This window comes from Lithobates pipiens, unplaced genomic scaffold (genome assembly GCF_037356315.1).
Source record: "Lithobates pipiens isolate NorthernLeopardFrog02 unplaced genomic scaffold, aLitPip1_a1.2 Scaffold_18, whole genome shotgun sequence".
Taxonomy (NCBI): Eukaryota; Metazoa; Chordata; class Amphibia; order Anura; family Ranidae; genus Lithobates; species Lithobates pipiens.
The window spans coordinates 589,042,961-589,070,258 of record NW_027507758.1 but is presented as its reverse complement, the minus strand read 5'-3'; the positions used below and the strand labels follow the sequence as shown (position 1 = coordinate 589,070,258).

General features: G+C 43.3%; 1 protein-coding gene and 1 pseudogene across 2 annotated transcripts in view; both read left to right on the top strand.

The window, feature by feature from the left end:
* Positions 1-27,298, top strand: part of LOC143989134 (uncharacterized) — a 383,321-nt gene that overhangs the window by 76,161 nt on the left and 279,862 nt on the right. The window lies entirely within an intron of this gene.
* On the top strand, positions 18,228-19,134 carry LOC143990321 (olfactory receptor 2D3-like; annotated as a pseudogene).

Below are 27,298 nucleotides of genomic sequence, written 5' to 3'. Positions count from 1 at the left end.
GTGAATCATCTCTCACCAAAATTCTACTAACGCGAGAAACACGAGATTAGCAGAAGGAGCCCAAAGGGTGGTGCAGTGGCTATTGAACTTCCTTTTTATAGTCCCGTGATACGTGTTGTGCGTCACCGTGTTCTTGATGGTCAGAATTTGGTGTGACCGTGTGTATGCAAGACAGCTTGAGTGGAATTCCATCGGAAAAACCTTTAGAGTTTATTCTGACAGGAAAACCGGTCATGTTTACAAGGCCTTAGAGTCTGATATGGATTTTTAAGGGAAAACCTCACATAAATAACAAGAAAATTTGTGTGAATCCCCCCCCCCCAAAGCTGATCACAGACCCTTATCCTAACATGCAGCCTGGACATACATGTACCTCCCCTTTCCTGAACTGGCCACATGCCCTCAACATATGGAGGTAGTTACCAGAGGGGACCCCTGGCAAAGCACCTTGTCCCCATGTTAACCCAACCCTGGCTTAGTAGTTGTGAGGAAATGCAGACACCTAAAAACCCCAAGCTTTTTCTTACATTTCAGTGACATGGACCAGAACATGACATTTGATGGGAGTCAAGCATCAAACAAGGGATGAGACTTACTGATAAATGATTTGCAGTCAGAATGTATTTAACCACTTAAAGACCGCCTATCGAGGAAGGGCGGTTTTATTGCATGAAAGAACATACCTCCGCATGTGCCCACTGCATGGAGGGGGAGCCAATGCACGGACTCAATATCTGCCGTCCACCCGCGATCGCTCCACACAGAGGCAGAACAGGATCAATCTGCCTATGTAAGCAAGGCAGATCCCCGTTCTGACAGGGATGAAACATGGAGATCTTCTGCAGCAGTCTCACGTTTTTCTTCCTGTCAGTCCCTCCCCCACATAGTAAGAAAGCATAAACAGGGAACACATTTAACACTTTGATCCCCCCTGATTAACCCCTTCCCTGCCAGTGTAATTCATATAGTGACATTGCATTTTTTTTTAGCACTGATCACTGTGTTGGTGTCACTGGTCACTGGTCGCAATGTCGCAGTCCCACCAAAAATTGCTGCTATTACCAGTAAAAACAATAAAAAATAAATAAAAGACCATAAATGTATTCCATAGTTTGTAGACGCTATACATTTGCGCAAACCAATCAATATACCCTTATTGTCATTTTTTTACCAAACATATGTAGAAGAAAACATATTGGCCTAAATTTATGAAGAAATTTGTTTTTGTTCTTTTACTTTTTTTGGATATGTATTATAGCAGAAAGTAAAAAATAGTTTTTTTTTTCACAATTGTCGTTTTTTTTGCTTATAGCGCAAAAAATTAAAACTGCAGAGGTCATCATGTACCTCCAAAAGAAAGCTCTATTTGTGGGAGAAAAGGGACATCAATTTTATTTGGGTACAGCTTTGCATGCCCGCGCAATTTTCAGTTAAAGTAATGCAGTGCCGTATCGCAAAAATGGCCTGGTCATTAAGGGGTAAATCCTTCCAGGGCTGAAGTGGTTAAACTAGAACTAGAAATGAATATATTGCAATTTATTAGTCCCTAGATATGGGGCAAGATTGATTTGACTTTTTTCAGTTTTTATTTAATTTTTTACCTAGTGACCCTGGCAGTAGCATACTTCCTATCCTAGGATAACAGTGCTTGTAGGCAGGTACAGGTTGCATCTTCCTCCAACCTGAAGGCAGTGCATGACTCCTTCAGGCTGGAAGGAATTCATTAGGGGGAAATTATTTCCTCTTGTGGACATTACAGGCAGGCATCGTGGGAGGACTGTTGCCCCTTTGTGCGCTAAAATCGCATGGGATCTCAGGTGGCCATTTTGACGGGGGACCTTATAAATAGAGGATTCCCACATCATTAAAGCGCACCTGTGGCAAGTTTTAAGACAGGGAGAGAACCCTACTGGCTAGGAACATAATAGACATGTTCAATGCAGGGAGAGGTACTGGATGACAGGTGACAGAATAGGGTTGCCTTGCAGTGTGCTCCTACATTGCGTCATCTGGAACAGGATCCATGAATAGCCTCTTACAGCAGGAACCTGTACAATTTGTGCCATATCACAGTGTCACCTGAAGAAGAGAAAGCGGCGAAGAAAGAAGACCGGGCCACCGCTAGTAAAAGAGCTGGAAGAAGAAAGCGGAGGCCTGGCAAGAAGAACCGAAGAGGGGGACAAGACCCCCGAAGTCGGAAGAAGAGGCGGCGACGACAAAAGCCCGGGCCACCACTAGTAAAAGAGCTATAAGAAGATAGCGGTGGCCCGACAAGAAGAAAACCGAAGAAGGGGACAAGACCCCTGAAGTCGAAAGAAGACCCCCGGACGGCAGCGGCGACGAAGAAGAAAGGCGAGAAGACCCCCCAAGATGGAAGACCACCAGAGCTGTCCAATAAATTATTTTAAAAACATGTGTTGTGTTTTTTTCTTTACACTTTTTTTCACCAGGTGAATGGGTAGGGGTACATTGTACCCCAATACTCATGCACATAGGGTGGGGGGCCGGTATCTGGGGGCCCCCTTATTAAAGGGGCTCCCGTATTCTGATAAGCCCCCCGCCCGCAGACCCCGACGGCCAGGGTTGTCGGGAAGAGGCCCTTGTCCTCATCAACGTGGGGACAAGGTGCTTTGGAGTGGGGGGGCACAGGGCCCCCCTTTCCCCAAAGCACCCCCCATGTTGAGGGCACGCGGCCTGGTATGCCTCAGGAGGGGGGGGCGCTTGCTCGTCCTCACCTCCTTTCCTGACCGGCCGGGCTGCGTGCTCGGATAAGGGTCTGATGTGGATTTTGGGGGGACCCCCACGCCGTTTTTTCAGCGTAGGGCTTCCCCTTTAAGTACATACCAGGTGACGGGGCCAGCCAGGTGTCAATCTCGCCGATTGAGGCGGCGACATTGACCTCCTTCGCTTGTTACGTCTACCAGGAGCCGCGTTCAAAATGAACGGACTTTCTTTGTGTGTGGGCAAGTCCATTCATTTCAAAAGTCCGGCCTATGACTCTCGCCATAGTCCGGCGGTTTGTCCGCCGAAAAAGTCCGGGCATGTGTGGGCAGGTCCGCTAATTCAGAAAGTCTGGCGGACATCCGCTGCAAAGTTTGGTGGTTTGTCCGCCGGATTAAGTCCTCCGGATAGTCCGATCGTGTGTACCCGGCACTCCTGTACTAAATCTATGGTGGATAAGCATTGTCACCCTAGCATACAAAGTATCAGATATCGGGAAATGTACATATATCAATATATAATTAGAAAACCTGATCCAAAGGTACACTATATTACCAAAACTATTGGGACACCTGCCTTTTCATGCACATGGGTTCCATATTGAGTTGGCCCACCCTTTGCAGCTATAACAGCTTCAACTCTTCTGGGAAGGCTGTCCACAAGGTTTAGGAGTGTGTCAGCAAGTCCCAGCCAATGTTTCAAAAATATAAAAACAAAGCTAATGCATCTACAATATATTAAAATGTTCTTTTTTGGGGCTTAGAAACATTTTAACACCCTAAATTCACCCTAAATATAGATATACTGATAATCCAATCTCAATAGGGAGGAGCAAATCAATCTTCCACAAGATAAACAAGAATTCGGGGAATTAAGCTATCTCAGGAGGGGCCAAATACTAGAATAAAAGTGTTCCTGCAGACTAGATATAATTGCACAGAGATGCCCTGTGTGATGCCATGTGCAGAAGACCATACATTACATTTTTAATTACATAAATAAGATAAATGTAAAAAGCTTTATCAGGACTATTTCAGTTAGGACTGTGATCTAAAATAAAAATAAAAAATCTGTTATTATTTTAAATGTTATCATCACTCTAAAAAGAAGGTAAGTTAAACATAAAAGGCTTTTCTTTTAATTTAAGCTGTCTTCCTTGATACTGAAAAAAAAACTAACCCTGGATTAAAAAAAAAATATCTTTTCATTTAAAGTAAAAGATGTAAATTCAATCAGTTAAGTCTTATGATATGCTTTAGCATGTTAACGTAAGTTTAATTTTATTTATTTTTTTGAATCTGCACCTTTCATTAAATTAATAGTGAGAAAGAAACACATTAAAAAAGCTCTACACTTCACCTGCAAATGAAAATAGTGTTCCATCCAAAATTAATACATTTTTTTTTACTGCAGCTATTCAATAAAACCTTGACATACTGTGCAATACACTTTTATTAATAGTATGTTAAACAGCTCTTTAAAACAAAACAAAAAACCCATAAAAAGACATATGAGAAAAATCGTATTCACTATACTCTGTAAACTAATCTAAATATAACTGCAATGTAAAAAAAAAAAAAACTTCAGACATTATGCGATAAGCCAAAGAAAGTGATAAAAAAAACTCTGTACTTTATCACCCATAAATAATGTCTCACCGAAAAATTAATAAATGCAAAATTAGAACCTAAATATAGGGTGCATTAAATAAAGAAAGAACGAAAAAAAATAAAATAAAAGAATAATGCCCCATACACACAATTAGAAATTCCGTCAGAAAAAAACTTGGATGGTTTTTCTGACGGAATTCCGCTCAAGCTTGGCTTGCATACACACGGTCACACAAAAGTTCTCTGAACTTTCAACCGTCAAGAACTCGGTGACGTAAGACAATACGACGAGCCGAGAACATTATTCAATGCTTCCAAGCATGCGTCGAATTGTTTCCGAGCATGCGTAGGAATTTTGCGTGTCAGAATTGGTACAGACGATCCAAATTTCCGATCAAAACTTTTTCCGACCGAAAAATAGAGAACCTGCCCTCAATCTTTTGCTGTCTGGAATTCTGCCAGCAAAAGTCAGATGGAGCATACACATGGTCGGAATTTCTGAGCAAAAGCTCGCAATCCGACTTTTGCTGGCAGAATTTCTGATCGTGTGTACGGGGCATAACGATTTAGGGCCCTATACTCTGTGAGCAAATAATAATCAAATAGTGTTTTTTTTTTGTGTTCAGGAAAAACTAAAGGTATAGACTTCAAATATAATATAATGTCACACTACAGGCATAGTTGCCAACTGTCCCGAATTTCCCGGGACATTCCCGGGATTAGGACATTTGTCCCAAATTAATTTTGTCCTGGGAAATGGGACCTCTAGCGGCCGGCGGAAAAAATGTCTCCGCCGGCCGCCATTTTTAAGAAGACCAGAAGCTGGTCTTCAATAGAGAACCTGTGGTGCCGCCCACTGCCAGTGTGTGTGTGAAGAGCAGTGGGCCGCGCCACAGTTCAAAGTCAGCACGGCAACGAGGCTGCCAATTGGAGGCCAGGAGATGTAATGTCCTGTCAGGGGAGTCCGTGCAGTGAGTATGTCGGGGCCAGCCTGTGGATGTGGGGGCCAGTCTGTGGATGTGGGGGCTAGTCTGTGGATGTGGGGACCAGTCTGTGGATGTCGGGGCCAGTCTGTGGATGTGGGGGCCAGTCTGTGGATATGGGGGCCAGTCTGTGGATGCTGGGGCCAGTCTGTGGATGCGGGGGCCAGTCTGTGGATGCGGAGGCCAGTCTGTGGATGCGGGGGGCAGTCTGTGGGGGCCGGTCTGGAGATGTGGGGGGGGGGCAGTCTGGATGAGTTGAATGATTTCATTTCATATTACAATGTAATAATAGAAATAATGCGCTTCAGTCATCCTGACACCATAACAATCATGGCGCCGGGATGATTGAAGCGCTAACCCCAGGTATTTGGAGTATCTTTATCTGCTGATTGTCAAACTCTGGCAAACACATATTGCTATTGTGGTGTAGGACCGGGGGGATGCTGTCTCTCCTTTCCCCCCACCCCCCCCCACATTCATCTCAGACTCTAACCACACCCCTTTGAGCCACGCCCACTATTTTACATAAACCATGTCCATAGTGCGCCATATTTTTCACCTTTTTATATGCCACACCTATAACCGCATGCCCCGTCCCCTAATTATAATACAACTCCGCCTACTGCCAAAAAAGTGTCCCGAATTATTTTTTTACAATGTTGGCAACTATGTACAGGATCTGGTATGATTCGCACAGCTCCACTGAAATTTGCTGTCTGATGTATTAAAGAACTATCTTATATGATTGTTAGCGCCATTTAGTGCCCATAATGCAGTATTTGTTTTTAAATACTTCAGTCAGTAAAAAGGGAATTTAGGCCACTAGATGTGACAAAATAGACTTAGGGCCGGTTCACACTGCAGGCGCGGCGAGGCGTCTCCGACTTGCCTCGCCGCGACCTGCGGCGGCCTCGGCGGCGACTTGCAGAGGACTTCTGTATAGAAGTCAATGCAAGTCGCCCCCGAAGTCGCCCAGAAGTAGTACAGGAACCTTTTTTCTGAGTCGGAGCGACTCGAGTCGCTCCTCTCAGAACGGTTCCATTGTACAGAAAGGGGGCGACTTGCGGGAGCGAGGCGAGGCGAGTCGCGTCGCCTCGCATCGCCCGCTGTGTGAACCGGCCCTTACTTATTTCCTTTCTTTCTCCTTGTCTCTTTTCTTCCCAGCCAGGGGTTATAGCCGCACTTATTTCTTCCCAACATTTTACTTTCCTAATGTGGTCTCCATGGAGTGGATGTGACACATCCCACAGTTCAGGATGGGCCTACATTGCATTGATCAGATCCACTTGAGATACTGCACTTGCCATCTTGTCTTGCTGTTCTCCTATCAACTACCCACAGTCACATGGCTGTGCAAAGCACTCTTGGGTAATTTATGCATAGACAGGTATTTCCTGTTTTTGCATAGATTACAGTGTCCAATCAACTTTTTGCAGCAGAAAAAAACGCCGGAAGCTTAAAAAAGCTTAAAAACGCTGCTGTCGCGTTTTTGCGCGTTTTCCCGCGATTCGCGCTTTTACAGCTCCACGGGACGCACTGGTCCTGTTTTTTTTTTTACAGCTTAAAAACGCCTAGGCCATTTACAGCTCAAAAACACCTAGGTGGGCATGAAGCCATAGACTAACATGGACAGGCGTTTTTAAGCTGCAAAAAAACGCTCAAAAAAGCGGCTGTGAAAAACGTCCATGTGCATGAGGACTAACAATCAAAGGAGATAGCTCTATAACACAGAATATGGCAAATTTCATTGGAGCTGTGTGTATGTGTGTCACATAGACGCCCTATATTTGAAAGCCTACACCTGTGGAACTTATTGCTGGATACCTACTTGAAAAAAGGACTGCACTGAAAATGGACAACTACCCTGAAACAGCTGTGTGCCATTTACAGCAAGTTATGCCGTGCACACACGACCGGACTTTCCAGCAGACTAGGTCCAACGGAATCATTCCGTCGGATAGTCCGATCGTTTTTCTTAAAAAAAAAATAAAAAATCAGACGGACCTAGAAAGAAAACATGTTTTAAATCTGTCCGACAGACTCAATTCCTATTGGGAAAACCGTTTGTCTGTATGCTGGTCCAACGGACCAAATACGACGCAAGGGCAGCTACTGGCTACTGGCTATTGAACTTCCTTTTCTAGTCCCGTTGCACGTCATCACGTTCAAAACGTACGGTCTTTCGAAGGGACTTTAGTCCGTTCGTGTGTGGGCAAGTCCGTTTGTTCGGAAGTCCGTCGGAACTCTGCCGAAAGTCCGTCGGGAAGACCGTCGGATCTACCCCCCTCTAATAAAGGTTTAACCCCTTGATCGCTCCCCAGGTAACCCTTTCACCTACTTTTGCCAGTGTCACTAAGTGATCACTGAATTAGTGTCGTTGGTGCTGCTAGGTAGCCAATAATTTTTTTAGGTTCACCGCCAGGTTTTTATAGCGTCAGGTAACCTCATATACAACTTAATAAAGGTTTTAACCCCCTGATTGCCCCTAGATTTAACCCTTTCACCAGTTATCACCGTATAAGTGTCACTGGTGACGCTGGTTAGCCAGTTAATAATTTAGTTATTTAGGTTCCCCGTCACCGCCGTTTGTGTCCCCTCGTTCATTTCCGGATTCTGGCAGCGGAGTTTGTGCCTTCAGAAGCTTAAAGTGTCCCCGCAGAGGACTGTGTCTACCTGCCCAGTTGACTCCGCTCATACGGGAGTCCAACCCATCCGGTAAGGACCCTCAGATACTACTTTTGAAAGGCTTTGTTTCCTGCTGATTACCGCTGCTGGGGTTCACTTGCTTATCTCTCCCATCTGCAGTGTTTCTATCAAGGACATTATAATCACTACTTCTTTGGGTTCATTGCACGTTAATCAGACAGGACAATTTTAACTAATGGGTTTATTTTGATTTTATTTATTGTTATTCATTTTTTTCACTGTGATTTTCACTTACACATTTAGTAGCGCAACTTTATTTTTAACTAACCTGACGCTGCCTGAGGCAATGCAGACCCTATCTGACCCTAAAACATAATTGATATCACCCGCCAGGCGATCAGGGGGTTAAACTTTTATTGGATAATAAATGGAGGGTGCCCTGATGCTATAAAAAGCAAACTAACTAACCAGCGTCACCCGTAACACTTATATGTGTCCAACTGATCCGGTAAGGACCCTCAGATACTACTATGGAAAGGATTTGTTTCCTGCTGATTACCGCTGCCGGGGTTCACCTGCTTATCTCTCCCATCTGCAGTGTTTCTATCAAGGACATTATAATCACTACTTCTTTGGGTTCATTGCACGCTAATCAGAAAGGACAATTTAACTGATAGGTTTATTTTGATTTTCTTTACACCCCTTTCACACCAGGGCGTTTTGCAGGCGCTATAGCGTTAGAAATAGTGCCTGCAATCCGCCCTAAAGAAGCTGCACCATTGTTTGTAGTGTGAAAGGGCTTTCACACTACAGCGGTGCGCTGGTAGGACGTCAGGGAAAAGTCCTGCCAGCAGCTTCTTTGGAGCGGTGAAGGAGCAATGTGTTTACCGCTCCTCCACCGCTGCTCCCCATTGAAATCAATGGGGCAGTGCTGTAATACCGCCGGCAAAACGCCGTTATTGCGGCGTATTGCCGGCGGTTTTAACCCTTTCTCGGCCGCTAGCGGGGGTAAAAGTGCCCCGCTAGCGGCTGAAATGCGCACAAATCCGGCAGTAAAACGCCGCTAAAAATAGCGGCGTTTTACCGCCCGCGCTATGGGCGGTGTGGTGTGAAAGGGGTCTTATTTTTATTCATTTTTTTCACTGTAATTTTCACTTTCACATTTAGTAGCGCAACTTTATTTTTATATTATTTCATGCTAGCCATAAGGATATTTGATGGTGTTTAGTTGCAGCTTTTTTTATATTTTCACGTATTTGGATCTAGCGCGGTAATTATTTTTTTGAGGTTAGTGCCATTAGCACTAACACCCACATGCAAAGCATACACCTCCCTTAGTGGTATAGTATCTGAACAGATCAATATCTGATCAGATCTATACTAGCGTCCCCAGCAGTTTAGGGTTCCAAAGAACGCATTGTTAGTGGGATCAGCTCAGATGCCTGCTAGCACCTGCGTTTTGCCCCTCCGCCCAGCCCAGCCCAGCCCACCCAAGTGCAGTATCGATCAATCACTGTCACTTACAAAACACAGCACACATAACTGCAGCGTTCGCAGAGTCAGGCCTGATCCCTGCAATTGTTAACAGTTTTTTTGGTAGCGTTTTATACAGTTGCTGACAGCCTAGGTTTTTACTTGTGAATCTCACTAGTTGTACCAGTAAATTTAGAGCCCAAAATGGCAAATCGAAGGTACACTAGTGAAGATGCCTACACGTTTCTGAGCATGACAGATAGTAAACAGTTACAAAAAAAGTATAAAAAAAAATTAAAAACACAAAAAAAAATAGGTGTCGTTTTATTGTTTATTGTTCTCTCTCTCTCTCTCTCTCTCTCTCTCTCTATTGTTCTACTCTTTTTTACTGTATTCTATTATGCAATGTTTTATTATGTTTTGTCATGCTTGCTTTTTAGGTATGTAATTTTTGTATACTTTACTGTTTACTGTGTATTATTGTTAACCATTTTTTTATTTTCAGGTGCGCCATTCAGCTGCAGCGCGGATTTATTTACAGCAACAGCGTTTGTTCCCATGATACATAAAGCCGTGTCTCCAGTGCTGTAGGAGGTGATTTCACCACCACAGTTAAAAAAAAAGAGCATATATGCCGAAATATGGGGGAAGCAGGGACGGAAGAGCGATTTTGCTCCAAATGTCGCGTACCTACGGTTGAAATTCCGACGGAGGCTTGCCCGTGGAAAAATCCAACCGTGTATACGCGGCATTACTTTTTTGCGGGAGGATGCCCCCATGCTTTGGCATATATATATTTTAGGCACAGTTTGCGTTAAAAAATGTTTGATTTTTTACTATGTTTTTTTTGGTATTTGCTTTGCAGGTATGGTATGCTAAGGTCTAAGCCCTTGTACACACGGTCGGACATTCCGACAACCAAATCCGTCGGATTTTGTCCGAAACTGTTGCATAGACACGGTCAGACAAAGTTGTCGGAAAATCCGATCGTTCAGAACGTGATGACGTAATTTAGTTACGACGGGACTACTTTCAGGCTAGTAGCCAATAGCTTTGGTGTAGGAATTTGATCTGAGCATGCGTGGCACTTTTTCCGATCGGAATTCTCTACAAACGATCGGACAAAGTCCATTTGGATCATGTTATCGGAAAATTTTATAGGCCAGCTGGAAAATTGGTCCGTCGGATACTCCGACGGAAACAGTCCGATGGAGCCCACACACGGTCGGATTACCCGACAACACGGTCCTATCGGACATTGTCCATCGGAATATCCGACAGTGTGTACAGAGGCTTACTGTTATACTTTAATGTTACTTTGTTTTAATGTTAACCATCATTTGCTTATCAGGTACGCCATTCAGTTGCAGCGTGGATTTATTTATCTTGACAGCAACAGCGTTTGCTCCCACGATACATAAAGCTGTGACTCCACCTCAACAGTTTAAAAAAAGCATATAGGCCGAAGCATGGGAGCAGCAGGGGCGGAGGAGCGATTTTACTCCTAATGCTGTGTACATACGGTCGAAATTCCGACGAAGGCTTGCCTGTGGAAAAGTCCGACCTTGTGTACGCAGCATAACTTTTTTGGAAGGATGCACCCATGCTTCAGCATATATAAATGGTGTATGTATGCCCATCATTAGAAGTGGGTGGATGAAGGGAAGTATTCTAATGGTGGGCATACCCACTGATCAGTCTCTTTTTTTCGTTCAGCAAACAGGCTGCATGAAAAAAAAGATTACAATATATGTCCAACAAGGACCAGCAACGTACTGGTATGTTGCTGGACTTTGAATGGTTATACCAGAATGATGCCTGTGGGTTTAGGTAACCCCTTGGTATCATTATTTTCAACCAGCGGTCGGCTTTCATGTAAAAGCAATCCTAGTGGCTATTTAGCGTCTAGATTGCTTTTACAAGCAGTGGGAGGGAATGATCCCCCGGATATAAACAGCGCCATTGTGAAATTGGTAAAGCATTTTATCACACTGAAATTAGTGTGGTCAGATGTTTTGAGGGCAGAGGAAAGATCTAGGGTCTAATAGACTCCAATTTAAAAAAAAAAAAAAGAGTACCTGTCACTACCTCATGCTATCATAGGGGATATTTACAGTCCCTGAGATGACAATAAAAATGATAAATAAAAAATGGAAAGAAGAGTTTAAAAATAAAATAAAAAGCAAAATAAATAAAGTAAAAAGCACCCCTGTCCCCCCTGCTCTTGAGCAAAGGCGAACGCAAGCGTCGGTCTGGCGTCATATGTAAACAGCAATTGCACCATGCATGTGAGGTATCACCATGAAGGTCAGTAGTGATGGCCGAACGGTTCGCCCGGCGGTCGTTTCGCTGCGAATTTCGGACGTTCTCGGTCCGCTCGTTCGGCGGACTATTGGCGTCGTTCGCCCGGCGGACTTTCGTGTTTAATGTGTAAAAGAACTTTGACCTATGATGACACATCCATCATGGGGTACAGGACAGCCAATTGAGACATTACAGCACATGGACACTTGGACATTCCCCCTAACCTATAAATACACCCGATCCGGCGGCCATTTTACATTCTTTCTTCTGTCACTATAGGGAAAGGTTGCTGTTTGGAGCAGGGACAGATAAAACGCTAGCTATTTGGTACACAAAAGTTCTTTTCAGGACTGGTATAGGTGTTAGGTGTATATAGGTTTGCTGTGCTACTGATTGTTGCAGCAGCCTGAGTGTCTTTTGTCAGTTTAGATAAAGGGACAGAGCGCTGTGTCTGCTGCTATTTTAGGGACAGCCAGATTAGTCATCATCATCATCATCATCATTAGCTGTTACTATCAGGTCCACAAAAGTGTTATTCGAGTAACCAGTAATTGTTCCAGTCTCCTCTGTTTTGCCAGTTTGTATAGGGACAGGAAGGAAGCCGTGTGTCAGGCAGTGAGGGTCAGTTTAAACAGTTGCTGTTACTATTAGTTCCACAAAGGTTCTTTTCAGGACTGGTATCAGTGGTATGGTAATAGGCTTGTACACGTATAATATTCTTTCTTCCAAATATAGAAAGAATATTATACTTGACTGCTGCCCTTCTGCTGCAGTCTGCTAATCATTCACAACTCACTTGTTCCACAAAGCTCTTTATCAGGACTAGTAACTTGGTCTGTGTAGGGTGCTACAGTACATAGGGTTGAGTGAGGTACAGTCTGCCGTTCTGTAAGGACCGGCATCGGTCCACAATAGATAGGGTTGAGGCGCACCACTGCTGACCGCTGCCCTATACTGCAGCAGTCCTTCAGCAGTATAGGGACTGACGTACAGTCTGCTAATCAGTCACACCATCCCTGTGCTGTGCTGATTTACTCCTGGGGGTTCTTATTATGAGGGGATCACACCATCCCTGTGCTGTGCTGACTTCCTCCTGGGGGTTCTTATTATGAGGGGATCACACCATCCCTTTGCTGTGCTGACTTACTCCTGGGGTTCTTATTATGAGGGGATCACACCATCCCTGTGCTGTGCTGACTTACTCCTGGGGTTCTTATTATGAGGGGATCACACCATCCCTGTGCTGTGCTGACTTACTCCTGGGGTTCTTATTATGAGGGGATCACACCATCCCTGGCTGTGCTGATTTTCTCCTGGGCCTGCTTATTATGAGGGGATCACACCATCCCTGTGCTGTGCTGACTTCCTCCTGGGGCTGCTTACGGTGCTGCTGTCAGTGCTGTATATCACGGTGCTGGTGTGAGTACTTAATGTCACGCTGCTGATGTCAGTGCTCTCTATCACGGTGCTGCTGTCAGTGCTGTATATCACGGTGCTGATGTCAGTGCTGTATGTCACGCTTCTGATGTCAGTGCTCTCTATCACGGTGCTGCTGTCAGTGCTGTATATCACGGTGCTGGTGTCAGTGCTGAATGTCATGCTTCTGATGTCAGTGCTCTCTATCACGGTGCTGATGTCAGTGCTGTATGTCACGCTTCTGATGTCAGTGCTCTCTATCACGGTGCTGCTGTCAGTGCTGTATATCACGGTGCTGATGTCAGTGCTGTATGTCACGCTTCTGATGTCAGTGCTCTCTATCACGGTGCTGATGTCAGTGCTGTATGTCACGCTTCTGATGTCAGTGCCCTCTATCACGGTGCTGCTGTCAGTGCTGTATATCACGGTGCTGGTGTGAGTGATTTATGTCACGCTGCTGATGTCAGTGCTCTCTATCACGGTGTTGCTGTCAATGCTGTATGTCACGGTGCTGGTGTTAATGCTTTATGTCACGCTGCTGATGTCAGTGCCCTCTATCACGGTGCTGTTGTCAGATGACTCTATCACGGTGCAGGTGTCATTGCTGTATGTCACGCTGCTGGTGATCATCTCCTGCACCCTCTTCTTTGCCTACCCTGGTCCCTGACCTTCCCTCTCCTCCATTGCCTTCATGCGCTCCACAGTCCAGAATTGTCAGAACAATTTCCCATATAAAAAAGAATGCTTGTAGTTATCAATCCCAAATTCACCTCATACATGTGTTATGTCATTGGCCATGTGGTGGGACTATGTTTTCCCAGCTAATAATTATTTTGTGGCTGCAAATTTGACCTAAATGTTTGCGAAGTTCGCCTCCCATTGAAGTCAATGGGGCCCGCCGCGAACGTTCGGTTTCGCGAACGATCGGCCGCGTTCGCGGTCCGCGTTCGCGAAACGTCCCGTCGGAAGTTCGTCCATCACTAAAGGTCAGATCGAGGGCAGTAAGTAGACCTCCTCTGTAAATATAATGTGGTAACCTGTAAAGGCTTTTAAAAATGTATGTAGTTTGTCGCCACAGCACGTTTGTGTGCAATTTGAAAGCATGTCGTTTTGGTATCCATGTACTCGGCCTAAGATCGCCTTTTTTATTTCATCAAAAATTTGGGCACAATAGTGTGTTTTAGTGAATTAAAATTTAAAAAAGAGTATTTTTTCCCCAAAAATGCGTTTGAAAAATTGCTGCACAAATACTGTGTGGAAAAAAAATGCAACATCTGCCATTTTAATCTTTGGGGCCTTTGCTTTAAAAAAATATATAATGTTTGGGGGTTCAACGTAATTTTATAAACAAAAAATGTCAGAAAGGGCTTTGTCTTCAAGTGGTTAGAAGAGTGGGTGATGTGTGACATAAGCTTCTAAATGCTGTGCATAAAATGCCAGGACAGTTAAAACCCCCCAAATGATCCCATTTTGGAAAGTAGACACCCCAGGCTATTTGCTGAGAGGCATGTCGAGTCCATGGTTTATTTTATATTTTGACACAAGTTGCGGGAAAAAGCCAATTTTTTTTTGCACAAAGTTGTCACTAAATGATATATTGCTCAAACATGCCATGGGCATATGTGGAATTACCCAAAATACATTCTGTTGCTTCTCCTGAGTACGGGGATACCACATGTGGAGACTTTTTGGGAACCTAGCCGCGTCCCCAAAATCCAAGCGCCGCCTTCAGGCTTTCTAAGGGCTCTTTCACACGTAACAGATCCGTGATGATCCGCCCCGTGGACATCTGCTCTGCCCAGTGGAGCGATCCTCGCTGAGCAGGAAGATGACAGGTCCGTCTCTGCACACTGTGCAGGGACGGACCTGTCAGAGCGCCGCTCTCCCCTATGGGAGACTGGACGATGACGGACCGCAGAGTCTGTCGTCACCCGATCCAATCCGCAGAGGGATGGAAAAGTAGGTTTTTCCTCGGTCACACTTTTTTGGATCAGAGCGGGTCGGATGTCAGGGGACATGTCACCACTGACATCTGATGCTCCATAGAGGTCTATGGAGCATCCGTTCAGGTCCGCCTAAAAAACTGACAGGCAGACCTGAACGGATCGGTCGTGTGAAAGAACCCTCAGCGTGTAAATTTTTAATTTCACTCCTCACTGCTAATCAGTTTTGGGGCCGTGGAATGCCTAGATGGCACAAACCCACCAAATGACCCCATTTTGGAAAGTAGACACCCCAAGCTATTTGCTGAGAGGTATGATGAGTATTTTGCAGATCTCGCTTTTCGTCACAAAGTTTTGAAATTTGAAAAAAGAAAAAAAAATTTTTTTTTTCTTTTCTTTCTTAATTTTCAAAAAATAAGAGCTATAAAATACTCATCACTACTCTCAGCAAATAGCTTGGGGTGTCTACTTTCCAAAATGGGGTCATTGGGGGGGAGTTGTGCTATCTTGGCATTTTATGGCCTTTAAAACTGTAATAGGTAGTGAGGAGTGAAATCAAAAATTTGCGCCCTTAGAAATCCTGAAGGCAGTGATTGGTTTTCGGGGGCCCCGTATGCGGCTAGGCTCCAAAAAAATCCCACACATGTGGTATCCCCGTACTCAGGAGAAGCAGCGAAATGTATTTTGGGGTGCAATTCCACATATAACCATGGCATGTGTGAGCAATATATCATTTTTTTTTGTCAATATTCAATCACTTGGGACAAGAAAAAATATTCAATGGGCTCAACATGCCTCTCAGCAATTTCCTTGGGGTGTCTACTTTCCAAAATGGGGTCATTTGGGGGGGGGGGGGGTTTGTACTGCCCTGCCATTTTAGCACCTCAAGAAATGAGTGTGTAAATTCCAGAAAATGTACCCTAGTTTGTAGACACTATACCTTTTGTGCAAACCAATAAATATATGCTTGTTGACATTTTTTTTACTAAAGCCATGTGGCGGAATACATTTTGGCCTAAATGTATGACTAAAATAGAGTTTATTTGATTTTTCTTATAACAAAAAGTAGAAAATATCTTTTTATTTCAAAATTTTCGGTCTTTTTCTGTTTATATTGCAAAAAATAAAAATCACAGAGGCAATCAAATACTATCAAAAGAAAGCTCTATGTGTAAGAAAAAAAGGACGCAAATTTCGTTTGGGTACAACATTGCATGACCGCACAATTACCAGGTAAAGCAATGCAGTGCGAAATTGTAAAAAGACCTCTGGTCCTTAAGCTGACAATTGGTCCGGGGCTGAAGTGGTTAATTATGTAAAAATGTCACTTATATTAAAATTTCCTCTAAGCAATAGGATCCAAAAGTGAATTTACAGTGCCTTGCAAAAGTATTCAGCCCCCTTGAACTTTTCAACCTTTTGCCACATTTCAGGCTTCAAACATAAAGATATAACATTTTATTTTTTGTGAAGAATCACCAACAAGTGGGACACAATTGTGAAGTGGAACGAAATCTATTGGATTTTCGAAACTTTTTTAACTAATACAAAAATGAAAAGTGGGGCGTGCAAAATTATTCGGCCCCCTTGCGTTACATCTGCAAGTTGCTTGGGGTATGTCTCTATCAGTTTTGCACATCGAGAGACTGAAATTCTTGCCCATTCTTCCTTGCAAAACAGCTCGAGCTCAATGAGGTTGGATGGAGAGCGTTTGTGAACAGCAGTTTTCAGCTCTTTCCACAGATTCTCGATTGGATTCAGGTCTGGACTTTGACTTGACCATTCTAACACCTGGATACGTTTATTTGTGAACCATTCCTTTGTAGATTTTACTGTATGTTTGGGATCATTGTCTTGTTGGAAGATAAATCTCCGTCCCAGTTTCAGGTCTTTTGCAGACTCCAACAGGTTTTCATCCAGAATGGTCCTGTATTTGGCTGCATCCATCTTCCCCTCAATTTTAACCATCTTCCCTGTCCCTGATGAAGAAAAGCAGGCCCAAACCATGATGCTGCCACCACCATGTTTGACAGTGGGGGTGGTGTGTTGAGGGTGATGAGCTGTGTTGCTTTTACGCCAAACATATAGTTTTGCATTGTGGGCAAAAAGTTTGATTTTGGTTTCATCTGACCAGAGCACCTTCTTCCACATGTTTGGTGTGTCTCCCAGGTGGCTTGTGGCAAACTTTAGACAAGACTTTTTATGGATATCTTTGAGAAATGGCTTTCTTCTTGCCACTTTTCCATAAAGGCCAGATTTGTGCAGTGTACGACTGATTGTTGTCCTATGGACAGACTCTCCCACCTCAGCTGTAGTTCTCTGCAGTTCATCCAGAGTGATCATGGGCCTCTTGGCTGCATCTCTGATCAGTCTTCTCCTTGTCTGAGCTGAAAGTTTAGAGGGACGGCCAGGTCTTGGTAGATTTGCAGTGGTCTGATACTCCTTCCATTTCAAAATGATCGCTTGCACAGTGCTCCTTGGGATGTTTAAAGCTTGGGAAATCTTTTTGTATCCAAATCCGGCTTTAAACTTCTCCACAACAGTATTACGGACCTGCCTGGTGTGTTCCTTGGTCTTCATGATGCTCTCTGCGCTTTCAACAGAACCCTGAGACTATCACAGAGCAGGAGCATTTATACAGAGAGTTGATTACACACAGGTGTATTCTATTTATCACCATCAGTCATTTAGGACAACATTGGATCATTCAAAGATCCTCGCTGAACTTCTGGAGTGAGTTTGCTGCACTGAAAGTAAAGGGGCCGAATAATTTTGCAAGCACCACTTTTCAGTTTTTTATTTGCTAAAAAAGTTTAAAATATCCAATAGATTTCGTTCCACTTCACAATTGTGTCCCACTTGGTGATTCTTCACAAAAAATTAAAATTTTATATCTTTATGTTTGAAGCCTGAAATGTGGCAAAAGGTTGAAAAGTTCAAGGGGGCCGAATACTTTCGCAAGGCACTGTATCTATGCACTGAACCAATAAAAGGTTTACAATCTGACAATATTCTATAATACTGTATATTATATGTGAATTATCACAGTCTTTCCATCATATATCTAATTTAATTTTTTTTATTTGTATAAAACAAAAATATTCCTCAATCACAATTTTGGATTAGTTAGAATGCATGTTGGGAACCAAAGTGCTGTCACCGAATTCATTCTTCTGGGGCTCTCGACCGACCCACTAGTACAAGTTTTGTTATTCCCCATTTTCCTGGCAATCTATATGTCCACACTGATTGGGAATCTTCTTCTCATAGTGGCTGTGAAGACTGACAAGCGCTTGCACATCTCTATGTATTTTTTCTTGGCTAATTTGTCATTTTTGGACATTTGCTATACCTCAGTCATTGTACCAAAAATGTTGGTTAACTTTTTTGCACCGAAGAAGAGGATTTCATTTATTGGCTGTACCACCCAGGTCTTTTTTTACCTGCTCATGGGGGAAACTGAGTGTCTGCTTCTGGCTTTGATGGCCTATGATCGCTATGTTGCAATCTGCAACCCTCTACGTTACAATATGATCATGAACACAACGGTCTGTTTGTGGATGATCAGCATGGCATGGCTGACTGGTTGCATCCTATCATCCATTGATTTGTATTTTGTATTCCGCTTAACATTCTGTGGTCCTAACACCATCAACCATTTTTTTCTGTGAGACACCACTGCTTTTACAGCTCTCTTGCAGTGACGTCTCATCAAACAATATTGTAAAACTGGTGGGCACGGTCATCTTGGCCTTCATCCCACTTTCACTAATCCTTTTTTTCTATTTTCGAATCATTGCCACTATTATTAGAACTCACTCTGGCAAGTACAAAACCTTTTCCCCCTGTGTTTCACACCTGGTAGTGGTGGTCATTTTCTATGGGTCAGCCATGTTTATGTACGTTAGAGAAGAGCAGAGGACACGGACAAATGGGGTGGCAGTATTTTACACGGTGATCACCCCAATGCTTAACCCCTTGATATATAGCCTGAGGAATAAAGACGTTAAGAGAGCCATGAGGAGGCTGGTAAGATAAAGCCTAACATATACAGCAGCCTCCCTTAAGACCTTCCTGTTTGAGCACTAACTCTGGTGAGAACAATAAATATGAATAGAATGAACATAGATTCAGACATACAATGAAATAAATGCAAACATAACACTACAGTTCAAGCTGTGGATCAAGGCATTTGGTTTGATCAAAAACAAATATTTACAATCATGTATTAGGTACACTTACTATCGCAGGTGGTACTGTCCCACTCTAGTGGAAGATAGCACGGATAAGGGTAAGAGTAGGGGCATGGCGGAGGGAAGTGAGGAGAGTAAGTGGAGCAAGGGAAGGTGGTGGGAGGGAGAGTAATTTACCCATGAGGCTGAATATGTGGCACAGTACAATGTTCTCTTTAGTATTCCAAGATTTGGGAGGGGCATCGAGTAGTGGGGTTAATGAGTCTTGATTCCTTGTCCTCTCACCATTTCTTGTGGATTATCAGGGAAAGGGGTTATTGGCACTTGGTGTCGCTTAGTTCCTGGTGCTTCTTTCAGTGTTCAGCAGATTGAGGTTTTATTTGCTGCAAGTTCCATGGTTGTGGGGAATTTGAAGGCCTGTCAGTGGGGGCAGTGAGTTTAAAGAGGTCAAGTCTCGTTGGATGATTCAGAGATGTAATAAATTGTTGGCCCCATTTGTTGGGTGAGTTGGGGATCTGTAGCTGTTGGGTTGGATACCCTTGTGGGGGTTAGAAGAAGAGTCACGGGAAAGGTTGTATGAGTTTGTGTCTTAAGTCAATGCATACCATTAGAGGCATGTGGGGTAATAAGCGTCTTGTAGTGGGTGGGCAGTTCAATCAGAGAAGCACTAACCTTGATCCATAGAGAACATTCTGAATTTATTAGATGTCTTCTTTAGGCAGAAATCCATGCACGCCGATGTGTCGGGCATGCAGTTGGGCTATTGTTTCTCAGAGATCTTTGAGCTGTCAGGGAGGGTATTGTGGAGGCAGAGAGCGGCGGCAACTTGGATCCCTTTGTCCAGCTTCATGTACACCTTCTATAGAGGTTGCATTTCTTGCTGATGGAAAGCGAAAGTCGCTGTACCAATCGGGAAGGTCGATCTTTGGAATCTCCAGAACATTACAAAAATGGTACAGGTCCTCAGGGACTCTTTTTTTTTATTCTTTATTTAATTTTATAAATTTTCGCCATACAATGGGAAAGAGACAATTAAAAAAAAAATACTAACAATCTTCCCTCTGTCATTTCAAAATCCTTTCCTCCACCATTCCCCCCCCCCCCCTCCTGCACCCTGTCCCTTTCGCTAAAGGCCTGCGTATACTTCATTACCAATTCCTCCTTCCCTCTCTTTCCCTTTTCCAACCTCTCCCCCCTCCTTTTCCTCTTCCTTTATTTCCCTTTCCCACCCTCCTTCTTTCTCTTTCCTCTTCTCTAATTTAGTGAGTGATCTCCGCACGTACCTCCATGTGCTTTTAAACTTGTTCCACTCTTTCCACTTGTCCTTACATTCTGCTTCATCTATCTGATCCTCCCCCCAATCATCATCCCTCTCCAGTCTTTGTATGGTATTTACTTCAAAAATCCAATGGGCTTTCCACTTCCTGCCATTTTTTGGAGATTTGACATTTAGCTACATTAAGCAGGATTGGGATTATTGAAGCTTTGTATTGTCTTACTGGTCTATCTGTCCCATGGAATAAACATATCCATGGGTCCTCTGGTATGTCTTCCTTAGTGATTGTCTTGATGAGGTGTAAAATATCTCTCCAGTATTTTTTTAATGATGGGGCAATCCCACCAAATGTGATACATTGTACCTTTAATTTTACACCCCCTCCAGCAATCTGAGGACTTCTCCCGTTGAAAATTCCCTGTTCTATCTGGCGTAAGATACCATCTTGCCAGACATTTATAATATGTTTCAATCATCTTAGTATCTATTGCAGAACTGTAAGTAAGCTTCCAAATTTTTTATAATTTATGTTTAGTGCATCGTGTCCCTATTTCATTTTCCCATTTCTTGATATATGGATGTACATCCCCTTCCTCTCCCCCTAGGAGGATTCTATATAGGCTTGCAATTTTTTTTTTTTACACCATATAAATCTAGAGAGTATTCCTTTTAAAGTTCTAAAAAAGGATTGTGGGGCCGCTAAGGGAAGCATCTGGAATTTATATAATAATTTATATAATTTTGGGGGCTATCATCATTTTAACTGTATTTATTCGGCCTATCCAGGAGATGGGGCGGGTTGTCATTTTATTCATTTTCATCCTGATCTCGTCTAATAAAGGTATATATTTTATCAAGTAGGTTTTCCTCAAGGTATCTGTGAGTCTCACTCCTAGGTACTTTATATCCTTTCTCCATGGGAAATGAAATTCTTTTGAAAGTTTCCCTTCTTCCACGTTATTTATATTGATATTTAGTATTTCCGACTTATTAGGGTATATTTTAAGGTTTGGAAATTCACCATATCTTTTTAACACGTTCATCAGATTTGGGATCATTATCCTGGGGTTTGATATAAAGAAGAGTATATCATCGGCAAACGCATCGATTTTGCGCTCTTCATCTCCCACCTTTATCCCCTTAATGTTGTTGTTGTTGTTTCTAATCGAAGCCAGCAAAGGCTCCAATGAAAGTATGAATAGTAAAGGGGACAGCGGGCACCCCTGTCTGGTTCCATTTTTCATTGAGAACAGATGGGAGGATACACCATTCACTTTTACCGAAGCTTGGGGATCGTTATATAGAACTTTTACCCACTCCTGCATCCTCGGGCCTACCCCTATGGCTTCCAGGGTTTTCAGCATGTACCCCCAGTCTACCCTGTCGAACGCCTTTTCGCCATCTATCGACAGGAATAGACTGGGTTCCCCACTGATCCTGGCTGCCTGGAGTAGCAGTAGGGCTCGGACTCCATTATCCCTTCCTTCTCTTCCAGATATGAATCCAACCTGGTCCAGATGTACCAGGTCGGTCATCTTCTCCTTCAGTATTCTTGCCAGTATACTTGCGAACAGTTTGGTAAAGGCATTCAGTAAGGCAATTGGTCTATAGCTGGAACAGAGAGAACTATCCTTGCCGTCTTTTAATATAACTGTTATGGAAGCAGCTACTGCGTCTCTTCCCATAACGCATTCCGTTCCTAACCTGTTCCAGTAATGGCAGAGCTTTGGAACTAATGTTTCTTTAAACTTTTTAAGGTAGGATGTCATGAAACCGCCTGGACCCGGGCTTTTGCCCGGGCGGGAGCATTTTAACGCTTTAAATTTTTCTTCCTCTGTAATTGGTCCCTCCATGGTGGCTCTATCACTCTCAGTTAATGAGGGTACTGCACTATTATCTAGAAACGCTATAATTTTCCCTTAAATCTCTTGTTCGTCCTGCCCCTTCTTCTTGACTGCATAGAGGGATTTATAGTAATTCCTAAACTCTTTCGTGATCTTTGTGGTATATACTAATTCTCCTGATTTGTTTTAAATTTTTTTCTATAAAGTTGATTTCTCTTTTCTTTTGCAACATCCTAGCTAAATGTTTACTTGACTTGTCTCCCCATTGATATTTATCTTTTAATATTCTATTCATATCCTTCCTTGATTCTTGCTCTATAATGTCATTGAGCTCTCCTCTCTTATTTACCAGTGCGTGATAGATTTTCTGGTGATGGCCCCTGTGTTTTTTATAGCCTTGTTCTAGTCTATTTCTTCAATAAGATTTCCCATTTTATTTTCTTTCTCTCTTTTTTTCCTCGCCGCAATGGTGATGAGGATCCCTCTAATATAGACTTTATGCGCCTCCCATAGCGAGGCAGCCAAGATTTCCCCAGTATAGTTTTTCAAGAAATAAAAGTCTATTTCTTTCCACACTTCTTCTATAGTCTCCTCATCCTGTAGCAAGCTTTCATTTAACCGAAAAGTAAACTGCATTCTTTGCGTGCCAGGGATCCGCATCTTCATCGTGACCGGAGCATGATCCAATAGTGTCATAGTTTCAATCCTTATTTCTCTTGCTTGTTCTAATGCTCTGTGATCTACCAGTATATGATCTAATCTTGAATAAGTTCTGCGCACCGGGGAGAAGTAGGTATAGTCTTTATCTTTAGTGTGTTTAATCCGCCATGCCTCTATCATTTGACATTGATGCATCTTTATCTCATTTAATTGAACCTTACTTGTCCCCTGCGATCGGGACCAACTATTGATCGATGGATTCAAACAGACGTTTAGGTCCCCCGCTAGTATAATGACCCCTGCCTTAAAGGCCATTAAGCGATTCAGGGCCTGCCGCAGGAATCTTATCGGGATTTTATTAGGGCAGTAGAGGTTAGCCAGAGTATACGTAAGAGTAGGGGCATGGTGGAGGGAGGTGAGAAAGATAAGGGGAGCAAGGGAAGGTGGTGGGAGAGTAATTTACCCATGAGGCTGAATATGTGGCCCAGCACAATGTTCTCTTTAGTATTCCAAGAATTGGGAGGGGCATCGAATAGTGGGGTTAATGAGTCTTGATTCCTTGTCCTCTCACCATGTCTTGTGGATTGTCAGGGAAAGGGGTTATTGGCACTTGGTGTCGCTTAGTTCTTGGTGCTTCTTTCAGTGTTCCCCAGATTGAGGTTTTATTTGCTGCAAGTTCCATGGTTGTGGGGAATTTGAAAGCCCGTCAGTGGGGGGGGGGGGGGGGCAGTGAGTTTAAAGATGTCAAGTCTCGTTGGATGATTCAGGGATGTAATAAATTGTTGGCCCCATTTGTCGGGTGAGATGGGGTTCTGTAACTGTTGGGTTGATACCCTTGTGGTGGTTAGAAGAAGAGTCACAGAAAAGGCTGTATGAGTTTATGCCTTAAGTCAATGCATACCATTAGAGGCATGTGGGGTAATAAGTCTCGCAGCGGGTGGGCAGTTCAATCAGAGAAGCACTAACCTTCATCCAGAGAGAACATTCTGAATTTATGAGATGTCTTCTTTAGGCAGAAATCCATGCACACCGATGTGCCGGGGATGCAGTTGGGCTATTGTTTCTCAGAGATCCTTGAGCTGTCGGGGGAGGGTATTGTGGAGACAGAGAACGGCGGCAACTTGGATCCCTTTGTCCAGCTTCATGGACACCTTCCATAGAGGTTGCATTTCTTTCTGATGGAAAGTGAAAGTCACTGTACCAATCGGAAGGTCGATCTTTGGAATCTCCAGAACAGGTTAGTGTCCCTCCCTCGAGGTCTGAGGGTCCTGTGTAAGTGTTCAGACTAAAGTAGTCTGGGTAAGTATATTGGGTTCAATATTTTCAGGTAGTCCCCTCACTCTCAGGTTGTGGCGTCTGCCATGATTCTCTAAATCCTCTAAGTAGACTAAATATATTGAGGCCTCTGGTCTCTGAACAGAGGTATCAAGGGGATGTGAGCGAGGGGACTATTACGGTGCACATAATATTCAATACATCAGATAAGAAAACAAACATTACATAAAAAAATACTACAATTTATTTCAATAAAAACAATTACAAAATCCAATTATATCAAAAGTTCATGGGAAAGGTGAGGTATTTCAACTAGTTTTGCTTCTCAGCTTCTTCAGGAATTACCTACATCTAAAAATACATCAATTACTCATAAATCAATAGAAAATATATGTATACAAAAATAATCATAAATCACAAATAATTTCACTGAAAAATAAAGGAGACAACATTGCAGTACTTAACAAGAGCAGAGTCTTACCTCAATGCCCTTACCCTTGGACAAGCCAGAACCAAACAGGGGAAAGCCTCCCCCGGCGACTGGGAGGGGGATTATACCCCGATACCAACCGATATCTATACAAAAAACATTTATTGTTTTAGTTCACTGGTTTAAAAGGAAGGAATGGAAGGGGAAGGGGAGATCCCACATGTGATTAAAAATGGTAATGATGTGCATTCAGTACCCATAACCACCTCTGATCAGGAATTATAACCTGATTGTGATGATAGTGAGTGCTGGGAAAGATCCAATATAAATAGTGAATAGTCCTAAAAATTTGTATAAAAAAGTGCAACCCAAACAAACGTAAGTGACAAACAAAAAATCTAAACAACCAAAGTTAGACCCGTGAGGGTAACAGTGTAAAACAGGTGACAAGTGAATGGAAAAAAAAGGGGAGGGGGGAAAGGAAGCATTAAAAAGGGCCAAGCATATCAAGGGATGTAATTACCAATAAGATGTTGTGAGTCAATTAATTTTTGTAAAAAGAAAAGGATCCATGGACATAAACAAAGCTGATCAAAATCAGATGGAAAGAGACCACATCCGCACAATAGAATTGGTATGTGGAGTAGACAATCTCCCAGTTGAAACGGCACTTAGGAGTAGGGACTGTATAAAAGTGTAATGTGATAGTAATGAATAAAGGTTCAATATAAACAATAAAAATCATGATATATATAATAACAAGTCCCAATAGTGGCAGATATCAAGATCATCCACTCACAATGTCCATACCATTAATCTGGTAAAAATAATGCAGTCCATATTTACATTTAGTGGAAAGGGGTGGCAGTCCGGCAACGCGCCTAGACATCCCGGACAAAGCACAAAAAAAAGAAGAAATTGCCCATTGATGCCAGGGGGGGGGCAATAGAGACAAGATTTTATTACAAAAAGAAGCACTCTGGATCAAAAAGCTCAATGCTTTTGTCCCCCCTGGCCTCAATGAAACCACTCCTTCAAGTCATTTTTATAACCCGATAGGCCCCACCCTCTGCCTTGAGGTTTTGTGGGGTTTTTTTTCTTTGTGCTTAGGCGCGTTGCCGGACTGCCACCCCTTTCCACTAAATGTAAATATGGACTGCATTATTTTTACCAGATTAATGGTATGGACATTGTCACTGCAGGGACAATTATTGGTTCCTGGCTTTGTAAAGTACATAATTGTTTATGACATAGATAATTGTGCTGTTTAATTAATGGTTTTATTATTATATAATTTTGTGTGTTTGTAGACTCTTGCCTTTTCAGACCCTTTTTTCCCCCTCCTCTTGACTGGCCTGGACCTGTGGGTGTGCTCCTCCCCCAGCAATTGGTGTGATTCGGGGGGATTTGACTGGCGGATCATTTTGTATGGTGGCCGTGCTGTCTTTCTCCCTTGCATGCAGCCTGGCTGTTATCTAAGCCATAGGGTTGCAGGCACAGATGCGCGGGCGACAGTTCTGCGCATGCGCCGTTTGGCCTGGGCACTGTTCGGGCCTGCGCGCGTTGATATCGTGCGCGGCTGCCCCTTCCTGGTATCCTGGTGTGCAGTGCGCATGCGCAGAGTATGTTTCTGCGTGCGCACTGTCCGAGTCACTGACCCCTATGGCGCCATGAGCCGGCGACATGGCGCCGATTTAAATATGGGGTTGAGGGGTATAAAATGGCGATGGTTACCGCTATCCCCATATGTCGACCGGATCCAGGGGACATACACGGTTTTAAGACAATCGGTGACTAGACGATCTTGATATCTGGCACTATTGGGACCTGTTATTATATATATCATTTTTGATTGTTTATATTGAACCTTTATTCATTACGACCACATTACAATTTTATACAGATGGTCCCTACTCCTAAGTGCCATTTCAATTGGGAGGTTGTCTACTCCACATACCAATTCTATTGTGCGGATGTGGTCTCTTTCCACCTGATTTTGATCAGCTTTGTTTATGTCCCTGAAACCTTTTCTTTTTACAAAAATTAATCGACTCATAACATGTTATTGGTAATTACATCCCTTGATATGCCTGGCCCTTTTTAATGCTTCCTTTTTCCCCCTCCCCCCCCCTTTTTTTCCATTCACTTGTCACCTGTTTTACACTGTTACCCTCACGGGTCTAACTTTGGTTGTTTTGATTTTTTGTTTGTCACTCACGTTTGTTTGGGTTGCACTTTTTTATACAAATTTTTAGGACTATTCACTATTTACCGTATATACTCGAGTATAGGCCGACCCGAATATAAGCCGAGGCCCCCAATTTACCCCCCAAAAAACTGGCAAACTTATTGACTCGTGTATAAGCCGAGGGTGAGACATGCCTGTCCATCCCTGTGTGTGTGTCCGTCCATCCCTGTGTGTCCGTCCATCCCTGTGTGTCCGTCCATCCCTGTGTGTCCGTCCATCCATCCCTGTGTGTGTGTGTGTCCATCCATCCATCCATCCCTGTGTGTGTGTGTGTCC